At 39.4% G+C, this 15,339-nt stretch overlaps 1 pseudogene; it reads right to left on the bottom strand.

Annotated features, from left to right (window-relative positions):
• Positions 1-462: 462 nt before the first annotated feature.
• On the bottom strand, positions 463-943 carry LOC101602536 (annotated as a pseudogene).
• Positions 944-15,339: the final 14,396 nt, after the last annotated feature.

Raw genomic sequence — 15,339 nt, forward strand, 5'->3', positions numbered from 1 at the left:
GAAAAGCATCAAACCTAAGAAAAATCTGTTAAGATTTGGTTCTAACATTGTTGTGTGTGTGTGCATGTGTACGCATGTGCGCATTTGTAAGCTCTAATGCAGATCATGTATATATACATACATTCAAACATGGTAAAAGCAAAGTTTGACATTTTTTCTAATCTTTCTGAAAGAAACATACATAGTATTTTGGCTGACGGAATTATCAACATCATAAACCAAATCTGTAGCTAAGGAACATAATAACTTTTGATATGGTTGTCATTCTTGTAATATGGCCAAGAGCTAAAAATAAAATTGTAGGCTTTTAAAAAATCTATTAATTAATAATTTCCAAAAGAATATTGTGAAGGATCTTCCAGCAACACAGAGACATTGATTAAAGCTTGGTAAAAATTACTGCTCTTTAACAAATTCAATAGGCCAATAGAGTGAGATTTTCACTGGAAGTACTATCACCACTCACTGGTGTTGTTCCAGTTTTCTATAGCCTCCTCTGCCAGCTTCTGAATCCTGCCAACACTCATTCTGTACCTGGCCTCCAGCTTGCCCACATCCATACTTCCTGCCCTTCTTAAAACCTGCTTCTCAGTGTGTACAAATGATAGTCATTCAGATGAGTTCTATTTATGTACTGCACAGCATTTTCTGCCTTTGCCCGGAGTAGTATTGCAAAAAGCAACTGACATGTTGATTCTTTATAAAATCAATCCAGACCTATAATGAATTGCTTTGTGTCCTGACTTTGGTCAAACTGTTCATAAATTTGTTCTTCAGTCATATACAAGGAAAGAATTCCAGCATATAACATGCAGTTTTTCTTTAGTAATTTTTCACATCCTTCATTATCACCCCAGAAGTGCTGGTACCAGCTCAGCTCAACATAGTCTATGACACAGCTTCTGGAAGTACCTGATATAATGCAGACAGACCAAAATTTCATTTATTTTCTTTTGAGACACAGTCACATTCTGTATCTCAGACTGTTTTGAACTCTCTATGTAGAACAAGGTGACCTTGAGCTCATGGCAATCCACCTGCCTCAACCTCCTGAGTGCTGACATTATAGGTGTGAGCCACCAGATCCAGTTTAAGATTCCTTAATTTTTTTTTTAAATTTTATTTATTTATTTGAGAGCGACAGACACAGAGAGAAAGACAGATAGAGGGAGAGAGAGAGAATGGGCGCGCCAGGGCTTCCAGCCTCTGCAAACGAATTCCAGACGCGTGCACCCCCTTGTGCATCTGGCTAACGTGGGACCTGGGGAACCGAGCCTCGAACCGGGGTCCTTAGGCTTCACAGGCAAGCGCTTAACTGCTAAGCCATCTCTCCAGCCCAAGATTCCTTAATTTTAAAGGCTAAATAATATTGCTTTGCAACATTTTCCTCATCCATTCATTCTATAGACATGTGGGTAATATCAAAATCTTGAGTGGTTAATAAGGCTGCAATAAACACAGTAGTGCAGATATATCTTTAGGATCCCAATTTTAATTATTTTTGGATGTACTCCCATAAGTGGGGTTGATGATTCATATAGTATTTCTTTATAGACCTTTGAGGAAACTGCATGCTATTTTTAAAGCATTTGCACCATGTAAACTCCATGAACAGTGAGTAGGGTTTCTAGTTCCTCCACATCCTTGGCAATACTTTTAAGGAGTATTTGTGTGTTTGCTTCCATTTTTACAATAGCCATATTAATAAGCATAGGGTGATGCATCATTGTAGTTTTCATTGGCATTTCCATGATGATTAATGGCATTCAACATCATTTTATATACCCAGTGGCAATTTGTATACCTTCTTTGGCGAAATAACTTTTGGATTTAAGTGATGTATATCTATTTAATTATTTGCACATCTGTGGAAAGAGAGAGAGAGAGTGTGTGTGTATATAATTACTGGGGTCTCTTGTCACTGCAAATGAACTTCAGATGCATGTGCCATTTTGTGTATGGATTTTCATGGGTGCTGGAGAATCAAATCGAGGCTGACAAACTTTGTAAGCAAGCACATTTAACCACTGAACCACCTCCCCAGCATGTGGATTTTTTTTTGTCTACTTTTGGTTTGCATTTTTGAAACATATTTTACTTTTATTTATTTGATAGAGGGGCAGATAAAGAGAGAATGGAAGCTGGGCATGGTGGCGCACGCCTTTAATCCCAGCACTCGGGAGGCAGAGGTAGGAGGATTGCTGAGAGTTCGAGGTCACCCTGAGACTACATAGTGAAATCTAGAAGAGCCTGAGCTAGAGTGAAACTCTACCTCCGAAAGAGAGGGAGAGAGAGAGAGAGAGAGAGAGAGAGAGAGAGAGAATAGGTGCACCAGGGCCTCTAGCTACTGCAAATGAATTCCAGACGCATGTGTCACGTGTGCATCTGGCTTATGTGGGTTGTGGGGAAACAAACCTGGGTTTTTTTTTTAGCTTTTCAAGTAAATACCTTAACCACTAAGCCATCTCTCCAGCCCTTGGTTTGTATTATTGAAAAAGGGTTTTGCCATGTAGACTTGATTGACCTGAAACTTCTGATCCTCTTGCATCTCAGCCTCCCAAATGCTAGGACCTGAGGCATGTGCCACTGCTCCCAGCCACAGGGATTCTTTCCTTCCCACACTTTGAATATATCATTTCCTGTCTTTTAGCCTGAATGTTTTATTTTGCGAAATCCACTGAGTAATCATTCTCTGCTGCTTTCAAAGTTCTGTCCTTTGTAACTCGTGGCAATGTGATTATAATGTGCCCTTTTATAGATGCTACATTCATTGTATTTGGGACTTTTTGGACTGCATGAATATGGATGTACATTTCCTGTCTCAGTTTTAGGAAGTTTTAAGGTGTTTCTGACGCTCCTATCTTATCACCCTCTTGGGCTCCCATAGTGCATATTCTGGTTTGTCTGACAGATTTTTATAAGCCTCTTAGGTGTTTTTCACTCTTTTTTCTTTTGTTCTTTTGACTTGATAATTTCAACTCAATTGAGTTTCCTGAATTTTGATTCTGCTATTTTAACTGTTACACTCCTGTAATGAAGTTTTCAGTTTCATTATTGTATGTTTTGGGCTCCAAAAGTTTTGTTTATTTTCATTGCTGTATTTTTATTGGTATTCTCATTTTGTTCATGCATCAAGCTAATTTCTTTTAATCATCAGCGTTCTCTTCACTCACAGAGCTTTAAGATACTTATTCTTCTGGTTTTGTGTTGGTGTCTATGCATTTGAAGAAACAGCCATTTCTGCCTTACCAGGCCTTGCCTGGAAAAAGACATACTCTAATCATCCCAGCTCGATATTATGGTTCTCCTTTCCCAGCTGCCCTAAGCATGGGGTCTTTCCACTCATAGGATCTGGAGATCTTTTGTGTCTTTAATATAAGACAGTAATTGGCTTCTGGGGAATGCTGTGAGCATTTATGTAATTGGAGGGTCTTGCTATTCCACTCTTCTTCTTTCCTTCTGGGAACAAACCTCAGCTCTAAACATTTTCCCCATCTTGCAAAAATGTAATGTTGGAAAGGAGCTACCAAACATTTTCCTGTTCATATGTGCTTCAGACATCTACATTAGGCTGGTTCTATCAATAACCAGAGTGAGACCAGAAAAAATATCCCTTGGGGAATTTATATGCTAAAGTATTTCCTGAAAAACCCTTCAAAATGCATTCTTCTGCTAAAGGTCCATCTATAATCGAACAGGTACATATGCTCCCACCCACAGTATAACAAGTCATTTCTCCAATCTAAACCACATTTAGAGCTCTTCACTTTACAAAAATGATCATTATAGTATGTTCTTAGTGTTTATGTTTTCCATTCACTAGAATAAATGTGATTTCACTGTGGAGAATTGAAGGAAGTGCATGAGAGTAAATAAAAACAAAATACAGGTCTGGAGAGATGACTTAGTGGTTAAGGTGCTTACCTGCAAAGCTTAAGGACCCAGGTTTGATTCTCCAGGTCCCATGTAATCCAGATGTACATGGTGGCACATGCATCTGGAGTTAGTTTGCAATGGCTAGAGGCCCTGGCATGACCATTATCTTTCTCATCTGTTTATCTGTCTCTAATAAATTTTTAAAAATCTTTAAAGTATTTTTAAAAATCCCAATGTATAGCATCTGTAAAACCACTAATCAAAACAAAAGAGAATTTTGATGTGGGCTTTTTCTATTCTATATAAATTGAGTCATACTCTTAATATTGCTTCCTAAAATAACCTATTAAATATTGCATATTATGTTATCTTATTTGTAATGCTTATTTACTACTCCATTATATAAACAGACCTTACTAAACAAATATTATGAAAGATTTAGGTAGTGTTCTAATTTTTCTTCATTTACATCAATTCTGTAATGCTCTTTCAAGGCAAGTGTAAGATCACATCAAGGAGATTTTAAAAAAATTTATATTTAGGGCTGGAGAGATGGCTTAGCGGTTAAGCGCTTGCCTATGAAGCCTAAGGACCCCGGTTCGAGGCTCGGTTCCCCAGGTCCCACGTTAGCCAGATGCACAAGGGGGCGCACGCGTCTGGAGTTCGTTTGCAGAGGCTGGAAGCCCTGGCGTGCCCATTCTCTCTCTCTCCCTCTATCTGTCTTTCTCTCTGTGTCTGTCGCTCTCAAATAAATAAATAAATAAATAAATAATTTAAAAAATAATTTATATTTAGAAATGGGGTTGCTGGTTGGCATGATAATACAGGGATAGACCAGTTGCTTTGGGTTCTATCCTGAATGTCATAAAAAATGAAACTGCAACATACCTGAACATAAAATTTCCTGGAATTTTATTATGTTATTTAATATATCCCTACATAATGTGTATAATCCACATGTAAGTACCCATGTGCCTATGTCTTTTAGCATTCTACTACTACAGTAATTATAATACTTTTATTTTTTACTGTCATAAGATGACTCCAGAATTTCATTATTACAGACAGATTTAGCTGTTTTAAATATTTAATTTTATTTACCTACATGTTACTTTATCTTTAAGCAAAATGAAAAACTTAAATTGCTCTGAAATTCTTTACCATGTGATAAGCATGTGTGATATTTTCTATTGGTGCTATATCAACTACAAGCATAATGGCTTAAAATAACAAAGATATAAGTTTTGAGGTCAGAAGTCACAAATCAGCTTCACTGGACTAAAGTCAGTGTTGGTTATTTTTTTTTTTTTAAGCCCTGAGGAGAGAATCCATTTCCTTGCTATGATCCCCTCATTTGCCCTCCCTTCTCCCCTTATTCCAATTAGGTCCCTATCAAGCTTCCATGCCTTGGTTATTTTTCTGACCCACTGATTTAAATTAGGAACACTTGCTTAATCATAGATGGGAAAATATTTACTAGAAAATGGGTCAGCCCAAATTCTTAGGTTTGTAACCCATTTTTCATATCATTTCAACTTCCTATTCCCATTGACATATGTCCTGCTCCTAACTCTGAACCTCCTGTCTCTCTCTGACAAGGATCCTTATGATTATATTGGACACACCTGGATAATCTAAGATAAGCTTCTTTTTTACAGATCCTTAAACCAATTATATATAAGAAGTCCTTTTTCCATGTAATGTAACATTCATAGGTTTCAGGATCAGGACATTGGAATCTTTGAAGGAGTTTTGTTATTCTGTACCATAGTTCAAAGTTTTAAAAAATGTTAATTATGAGAGAGAGGAAGATGTAGGGTGTTAGAATGGGCACACCCAGTGCCTCCTGGCACTGCAAACTAACTCCAGATACATGCACCACTTTGTGAATCTGACTTTATGTAGGTACTTGGAAATTGAAACCAGGCTATCAGGCTTTGCAAGCCAGCACCTTTTCCTACTGAGAAACCTCTCCAGCCCCCAAAGTTTAATTTTTTTTTCATAGAGAGCAAGAGAGAGGGAGGGAGAGAGAATTGGCATGCCAGGGCCTCAGCTACTAAAATCAAAGTCCAGATGCTTTCACCACCTAGTAGGCATGTGTGACCTTGCTCTTTCCTCACTGTTGTGCATCTAGCTTACATGGGATCTGGATAGTCCAACATGGGTCCTTAAGCTTTGCAGACAAAGGCCTTAACTGCTAAGTCATCTCTCCAGCCCCCAGTTTTTAATATATACATTTCTATTACTTATATAATTTTTATTACTTAATTCATTTTTGGTTTTTGTCCTTTACATTTAACAAAACATTGAATGTTATATGTTGTTTGTCATAGTCTTTGTCATCATGCCCAGATATGTTGCACTATTCCACTTGAAGGAGGTTTACACAGAGATACTTGCACATCTATGTTTATTGCTGCTCTATTCATAATAGCAAGGAACCAGGATCATGCCAGATCCCAGATTTCCATCAACTGATTGATGGATAATGAAAATGTGGCACATATACACAATGAAATTTAATGTAGCTGTAAAGAAAAATAAAATTATAAAATTTGTAGGAAAATGGATAGAACTGGAAAAATATTACAGTAAGTGAGCTAATACAGGCTTAGAAAGACAACTACAACATGTTTTGTCTTAAATGCAGACCCTACCTTCTAATTTTTAAATGTGTATATTTATGTGAGGTGAGCGTGGGTAGAAGCCAAGAAACTAAAAATGGGCACATAAAAAGGGAAACAAGACTCTTTAAGAGACAAGGGTAGGGAAGGTAAAAGAGTATGTGTGATATGAAAGTGTAAGTGGGAATACTGGGAGTTGAATAGTACATATAGGGAAGGGTAAGGGAAATAGAGATGAGTGGGTGGGGATCAACCAAAACTAAATCTGTATGAAAATGTCATAAGACAATTTTCCTTGCATAATTAAAGTATAAAATCAAAGTATAAAATAAAGCATTTACTGTGAAAATTTAGGTTAATTTAAATTTTATCTATCAAAATAAATTCTGTGTCCTGGTCAAAATATGGGACTATGTTCTTGTGGTAGTTTGAATAGATGGCCCCCAATATATTCACTGTTTTATTAGTTTGTAGTTTGCATCTGCAGCCACCTGCTGGAGGCAGTGTCACTGGGCAGATCTTAAGGTATGGTGGCGGGTTTGAGATTTCAATCTAAAGATATGCAAAGTGTGCCTAGCTGGAGTTCCTGAAGTGTGCTGGGCTGTGCTGTGTGGCTTTTGGCTTTTAGGCTTGTGCTTCTCTCTGTATTTTTGGTCCTGTGAAAGTAGGCCAGCTTCTTCTGCTGTTATGGAACTTCTGCTGGATCTGTAAGCTTCAATAAACCCCTTCCTCCATAATTGTGCCTGGTCTGGAAGTTCATCTCAGCAAACCTGAAGCTGTATGCTATAGTTCTTATTTCCCCTCCTTTCCAAAATCCCAGTGAAAGAACATTAAACATTTATAAAGCATATAAACTATAAGAACTTTAGCTCAGGGGCTCAGGAGTTGGCTCACCAGTTAAAGATGCTTGCTTGAGAAGCCTGCTGACCTAGGTTCAGTAACTCAACTACTTATGCAATGCTAGACAGGTGTTCTTTTGCAATAGCAAGAGACCCTGGCATGCATGCAAACACATGGCACACACACGCAAATAAATTAAAAAAAATAAAAGAAGACTAGAGAGATGGCTTAGCAGTTAAGGCTCTTGCCTGTGAAGCCTAAGGACCCATGTTCAACTCTTCAGATCCTACATAAGCTAGACACACAAAGGTGAGGTAAGCACAAGGTAGCACATGCCCACTAGGTGACGCAAGCACCTGGAGTTTGGTTACTGTGTCTGAGGCCCTGGCGCCAGTTTTCTCTGTATCTTTGTCTCTCTCCAGGCATGCATATCTAAATACATAAACAAAAAATGAAAAAGCACTGAATCATTGAGGTCAGAAGAGATTTGGATAAATATCTAAAAGACATATGCATAGGAGAAAGCTCCAGTGAGGCAGTTCTTTTGTTCCGAGAGAGCTTCAAAGAGCCTTCAAGCTCAGAGAGACATTGTGCCTGTGCTGAAAGAACTGAAGTAGAACAGCTACACCAGACTACACATTACTCCGTTCTTTTCCTGATGTGGACAGATTGGCAGTAGAAGCAGCTCCAGGGTCTTTCAAAAATAATTTCTTCTAAAGATTAGCATATGAATACTATACGGGTATGTATGTGTGCACATGCATATATGTTGAATTTGCAAAAATAACCCACCATTAGATAATGAGCACATTCAATAGATGGCCACTAAAGAAATGAGCAATAATAGATACTACTATGTAAATATGAAAGGTACTTAAAATGTAAGTCTGCTTAAAATGTTGAAAGACATGAAAATAGGCAGGAATCTGTAAGAAAAGAATATAGACTTTATTTAAAAATATACATTTGACCCTCCAGACATAAAATGAACTGGATATACATGACCTCACAGTGCCTGACACTACCTACACAAGACCATCATAAGAGGAGGAAAAGATCATGACATCAAAATAAAAAAGAGACTGATTGAGGTGGGGAGGGGATATGATGGAGGATGGAGTTTCAAAGGGGAAAGTGGGGGAAGGGAGGGTATTACCATGGGACATTTTTTGTAATGATGGAAGATGTTAATAAAAATTGAGAAAAAATAGATAAATGAGAAAATATATATATACATTTGACGAGGAAAAACTATAAATTTGAGAAATGAAAATAAAGCATGTGAACTAAAACCCTTTTTTTTGTTTTATGTTTTTGGTTTTTCGAGGTAGGGTCTCACTCTGGTCCAGGCTGACCTGGAATTAACTGTCATCTCAGGGTGGCCTTGAACTCATGGCAATCCTCCTACCTCTGCCTCCCGAGTGCTGGGATTAAAGGTGTGCGCCACCACGCCCGGCTAAAAACCCTTGATAGATTTACACACAAATTTGACCAGATCAAAAGTTGAATAATAACTTGAGACACAGTTTAGATGAGGCATACATCTGATCTATCCATGCAACCCACTGTGTACTACAACAAAGTCAGCATAGTGCAAGTGTTCAGCAATCACTTGCTAAGCTGAACTGGGTAGGTGACTTTTGAAAACCCCAGGCCTCCTCCAGTGTAGATCAGTCTCACAGACCAGAACAGCAACAGATGGAACTGCTGAGTACTGGGCTGAGCTGGATCTGGAAATGAAGGACATGTACTCAGGTGGTATTGGGGCTGCTATTCACCTCCAGGGCCAGTTGACTCCCTGGAAGAAACAGAACCTGGTTTTTACTCAGTATGTGTCTGGCTACTGTCTTTTTTCCTGTTGAAGATAAACACAATTGTTCAAGCAGTGGGGAAAAGGCCTTAATTTAGTAACTACTGATAATAGAGGAAAGAACTGAACTCCATTTCAATTTGTATAGAGATAACATGGGAATTTTTGAAGGTAGAATGAGGTGGGGGGCTCAGTAGAATCAAGGAAGTGAAAATTATAATGGCTTGGTAAGGGTGAATAAAATTGGACAAGCTGTGTTTGTTAGCTGGCAGTTACCAAAGTTAGTATTCTGTTATTCTACAGAAATTGGGAGAAAGAGATCCTATCCTTAATGATGGCATTTCAAATGAATGTTTCTCAGATCCTAGAGAGACTTCTGTGTTCTAAGAGATACATAATTGACAATAGTAACCGCTTTTAAGTAAATGCTGTGGAGGTCAGTGCCCTATCATCAGGTGTTGGCTAAAACAAACAGTAAAAGTTTCTGGCAGCATTGAGCTTTCTCAGGCAGTCATTTTGAGGAAGGAGCAGGATCATTTCTAGGGACATGGAGTTATACATCTAGAAACCATGTTAGGGTTCTGGTAAGTCTCTAAGTACAGGGCTTTAAGCAGATTTGTTTAATGCCAAGGATTCTGCATTTCAAGCCTGTTAGGAGCTACTGTGATGTCCTTTGCAGTTTCCTGAAAATAGTTTCAAGTGTTAAAAAAGAGTATATTTTCCAAGGTTACACAACTAAGTGATAGATGCAGAGTTCTTAACCATTCTAATATATGGTCCCCTTGGTATCAGATGCTCGGTTTATTACTATGGAGTCTAGAATTAAAGTGTCTCAGGGTTCATCTTTATTTTCCAATGTTGTTTACAACTGGCCTATAACCTTAAGATTTTCCTGATTATTCAATGAGAGGGACGAGAAGCTCTGTTCAGTGAAAAATCTCACTGTCCTGACATTTCCTGTAGGAAGAGAGGCTAAGATGTCATTTTCTGAACTTGAAAGGTATTTATGGGCTGCTGTAGATCTCAGCTGCTCTTAAACTATGGATCACAACCCTGTAACTGAATGTGGGGGTTGTGAAGAAGTTGTCAACAGTCAAGTTTCTGAATGCACAAGAACCAAAAATTTATTCACAATTACACACATAGGGCTGAGGATGTGCTCAGTTGATAGAATGCTTTCTTAGCATACATAAAACACTGGGTTTGATCTCTAGCACCACATAAATGAAGCATGGTGGCACATGGCGGTAATTCCAGCACTCAGCTGGTAAAAGTAAGAGGACCACTTCAATGTTACTCTCAGCTACATTGAGTTCCAGGCCAACCTAGGATACATGAGACCCTGGCTCAAAACAAAATTAAACACAAGCCAGGTTTGGTGGTGCACACCTTTAATTCCAGCACTTAGTAGGCCTAGTTTGGAGGATCTCTGTGAGTGTGAGGCCAGCCTGAGATTACATAGTGAATTCCAGGTCAGCCTGGGTTAGAAGGAGACTCTACCTCAAAAAAAAAAAAAAAAATAAAACAACAACAAAAATTTGGGATGGAGAGATGGTTCAGTGGTTAAGATACTTGCCTGTGGGCTGGAGGGATGGTTTAGCGGTTAAGCGCTTGCCTGTGAAGCCTAAGAACCCCGGTTCGAGGCTCGGTTCCCCAGGTCCCACGTTAGCCAGATGCACAAGGGGGCGCACGCGTCTGGAGTTCGTTTGCAGAGGCTGGAAGCCCTGGCACGCCCATTCTCTCTGTCTCCCTCTATCTGTCTTTCTCTCTGTGTCTGTCGCTCTCAAATAAATAAATAATTAATTTAAAAAAAAAGATACTTGCCTGTAAAGCCTAACCACCCAAGTTTGATTTCTCAGCACCCACTTAAAGCCAGAAGCACAAAAATGGCACATGCATCTGGAATTTGTTTCAGTAGCTGGAGTTTCTGGTGCATCCATTCTTTTTCTGTGTGTTTCTCTTTTCTCTGTCTCTCTCAACTTGCAAATAAAATAAGAATAGTTTTGAAAATTAAACACAAGATGATTCTGAAGTATTTCTGAAAGTGCTTGTGCCTGTTGCACTATGTGACTTCACTGCAGCCTTGGTTCTAAACACACACTATGCACACTCTGTACTTACTGTACATGCCATCATACCACACGATGCCAACAATACCTGAAACACCTCAGCTTAGGTTGGACACTACTGCATGTTGTGAATCAAAGTGTTTTTACTGTACATACAAAGTTTTCTGCTGTTATAGAAGCATAACACTTTAATTACAGTAAATACCGTTTAATAATTTTCCAATCATCACTCCTTAGTGTATGTAAGTATCCAATTAGTATATCTTTAGAGTGTATTGTGTTAGAATATATGATTTATATGATTTTAAAGCTGTTATATGAGTTGCTGATTTCAGTTTCACCAAAAATACTGTTAAATGAATTTTTATTTGAGATCAGGACAGAATTCCCAACAATTTCTGAAGAGTCTCTAAACCTACTTTTGCTAATTTGTATTGTGCATTATGTAAAGCAGCATGGACGTTGAAATTACTTTATGTCTTTTTTCGAGGTAGGGTCTCATTCTGGACCAGGCTGACCTGGAATTCACTATATACTCTCAGGATGGCCTTGAACTCACAGTGATCCTCCTACATCTGCCTCCCAAGTGCTGGGATTAAAGGCATGCACCTCCATGCCCGGCTGAAAATACTTTATGTCTTACAGTGTCAAATTTTCAGCGATGATTTCTTTATGTAAACAATAAGCACATCCATCTCATTAGTATACAAGTTTTCTTTTGTCTTTAGTAAATAGTAAAACTGTATGTATATTAAAGAATTAGTTTGAAACAAATTTCTTATGATTTATTATCAGCAAATGTTTGATTTGTATATTTTATAGGCCTACACGTGGGGTCATGTAAAATGTTTTGGGCAAAAATCAGACACAAGCAGAAAAAGCTTAAGAAGCCCTGTTCTAGATCTTTAGTTTGAGAGGGCTTACAGGCCAGGTTGTTGGGGCTTGGAAAAATTGCTTTAGGGCTGGAGAGATGGCTTAGTGGTTAAGTGCTTGCCTGTGAAGCCTAAGGAACCTGGTTCGAGGCTCGATTCTCCAGGACACACGTTAGCCAGATGCACAAGGGGCGCACACGTCTAGAGTTCGTTTGCAGCGGCTGGAAGCCCTGGTGCATCCATTCCCTCTCTCTCTCTCTCTCTCTGCCTCTTTCTGTCTCCATCACTCTCAAATCAATAAATAAAAATGTACAAAAAATTGCATTAAAACCTACATGTGCCAGTCCAGCTTAGCTATCATTTGAATTGGATGCCTATTTCTGAATGGCTTTTTTGTATGGACAGAAGCTAGTGGATATTTTGAAAGGTCAGTAAAAGCTTCCATAAACTTCCAAAGTACTGTTAGTTTAGGTTTCAACTACTGAAACTAATATATCAACAAAGTTATCACCCCAGAGAAGATCTAAATCATAACTCAAAGGGTACTCTGGGTGGCATTCTATATATGTGATGAGTACACATCTAACAACACTGTACAACCCACACCTTGGCCAAAACCTCAATACTAGGTGGATATCAATGGTCTTAATTTGTAGGCTTTCCCATTTTTCTGAATAATTCACACAGATGCGAAGGCTACTTGATTTGCATTCTGAAGGTAGAACAGTAACCACACATTCAGGTAATTTGTGCACTATCCTCTAAGTCTTGTTCATGAGACACCCATTTCTGATACTAAGAATTTCTTCCAAGGGTGTCAGTTCTAACTTGGTGCCTGAAAGATGGAGCATCCCTGGGTAGCTCTTGATCTTCTAGGGAATGGCTGTGGCCATCAGGATACTACACCCTTCTCCTTGTCATAGGCACATATTTACAAAACTCACACTTGCCATTCTGGAAGGCTGCATGTGGCATTTATGACACAGTGTTATTTTCTGTTTCTATTCTCATATTTATGAATAGTTGTGGATAAGCCAGGAGTTCTGTCAGGTCACTGTTTCTTCAGGGTTGAAAAATGACTAAATACTTCTGAAGGACCAGAAATGGTGATGTTTGATTCTCTCCTGAGCAGCAGATGAAGCTGAAGGCTTACAGAGGAGAAGATTGGGAAAGCATCACAGGACAATGTAGGGGAGCTGCCCCCAAATGTATGTCCCTAGACCACTCCATGATACCCCAGTGATACAAAAAAAGAGTTTCACTTTCATTCTCCTTTTGGGAACATTGTCTCTTCCTGTTGATCCTGGCCATACTGCCCTTTCTTAGATCTCCAGAATCAACAAGTTTGAGTAAGAACATAGCCCCAGCCAAAACAAAAAGGGGCTCCTTGGATTCGAAGCTTAGCTCTCAATGATGACTGTGTGACCTTGTCATATTAGTTAAGTCTCACTTTACCTTAGTGTCAGATGGAAACATTAAAATGCTTCTTGAAGAAATACTGTGAAGATCCGTGCTAAGTGTGTAAAAAATTCAGCACTGTCCCTGGCACATATTTAGGACTAAAACAATTGGCTGTTTTATATTGATGATTGATATATATTGAAATAGCACACCTCCTTGGCAGGTTTCTCTCTGCTGTAGACCTCAGAAAAGATGACCTGTTTGAGCACCCAGAAACCGCACCAACGTCCCTCCCCCCCAAAAAAAAACAGAGCAAGAAAATCTTGGCACTTTAATCGACTTGCCTTTTTCCAGTCCCTTACCCCACTAGCATGAACAGACTTAGGGTCTAAGGATGCCCAAGAGTGAAAGACTTGCTGTTGAGTGCGCAAGAAGGGTCCCATTCTATGGTCCCAAAGTCGGGGTTGGATACTCTTCCTCCTCCCAAACTCACTCCACCCCATTTTCACAAACCTCATAAGTTCAGGCTCTCCAGGAATTAATTTTCTCATCATCAAAATTTCTGACTTTAGCCTTCAATTCTTGGAACACTACTACAGACTGAGACCCGGCAGGAGGTTGCATCTCCCTGGCAACCGCGTAGTGCGCCTGCGCAGTTTCTTCCACGCAGACAGCTCTAATTAGGCTCCTGTATCTCAGCGGGTCAGACACAGGGGCCAAAAGGGTCTATCTCTCCTCCCTTTGTCCACTCCCTGGGCTGAAAGGTTGTGCTATATTATCTTTCTGAGGTTGACAAAAAGGTGGGCACTGTCTGTCAATTCTCTCCCATCTGCTAGAAGGTGGCAGTTTGGGATAGTCTCTGGTGATTAAAAGGATGCAAAGGGGAGGAAAATTGAGGGTGTCAGGAAATGAGGAAGCACACAACATGCAGCACTGGATGCAGTACTTAGGCATCACTTCCCTTCTCAGGTCTGAGGTGACGCTATAATGATGCCGCAGTGCCAGGGATGCCTCTCAGAAGTTGTAACTTGCAGGCTCTCCAGGGAAGGATTGTGAGTCTGGTTAGAAGCTGTGAAGGGAATCAGGATTAAGAGACTCAAAATGCAAAATTTCGCTTTAGCAATTGGGTGTTGAAATAAACAGTACCGAAGGGGTGTATCCATACAAAGCTCCTTTAAGTGGGCAGACTGTCCCATCTAACTGAAGAACCAAGACTACTTTTTTTTTTTTGCAAATGCCTTTACTGTTTCCTAAGAGCTACTCTCCGAGTATTGATGTGGGTCCTTCTTAGCCTCTGCCACACATTTCTCCCCACTCCCTTCTTGAACTTTATGTTGCCTTTTTAGGCTACTTTGAAATTCCTCGAAGTCATTTTACACACTGTTCCTGTCTTTAGCAGTTTCTCCTTTTCTCCATCTCTCCAGCCTCAGCTATCCCTCCCAAGATATCTCTAAAGCACATTTTATCTCCAATCCTCCATACCACCTTGTCCTTCCCACCACCTCCCTTAACTACTCACTCATGTCTTCCATCATACTCCTGGCCCATCTCCAATTTTCCTTGGACCCCACCATTGCTGTTTTCTCTGTCACTCTCTCAGCACCTAAAGTGAGGAGTTATCATTATGAACTCCCATAGCACACCCACCATATCTCATTTCCTTAATTATGTCACTTGTCTCAGCATAATATAATTGCTGTCTTACTTCCATGGCTTTTCACCTTAAGGAGGAAGGAAGCTCTAGGGTCCAGCTGAAGCTTTTTGCCCTTATATTCCCAACACATAACCCTGTGCTCAGAGCATGCAGGTGCGTGAAGATGTTTATAAAATACATAAGTACATAGGCA

This window comes from Jaculus jaculus, chromosome X (assembly GCF_020740685.1).
Source record: "Jaculus jaculus isolate mJacJac1 chromosome X, mJacJac1.mat.Y.cur, whole genome shotgun sequence".
NCBI classification, from domain to species: domain Eukaryota; kingdom Metazoa; phylum Chordata; class Mammalia; order Rodentia; family Dipodidae; genus Jaculus; species Jaculus jaculus.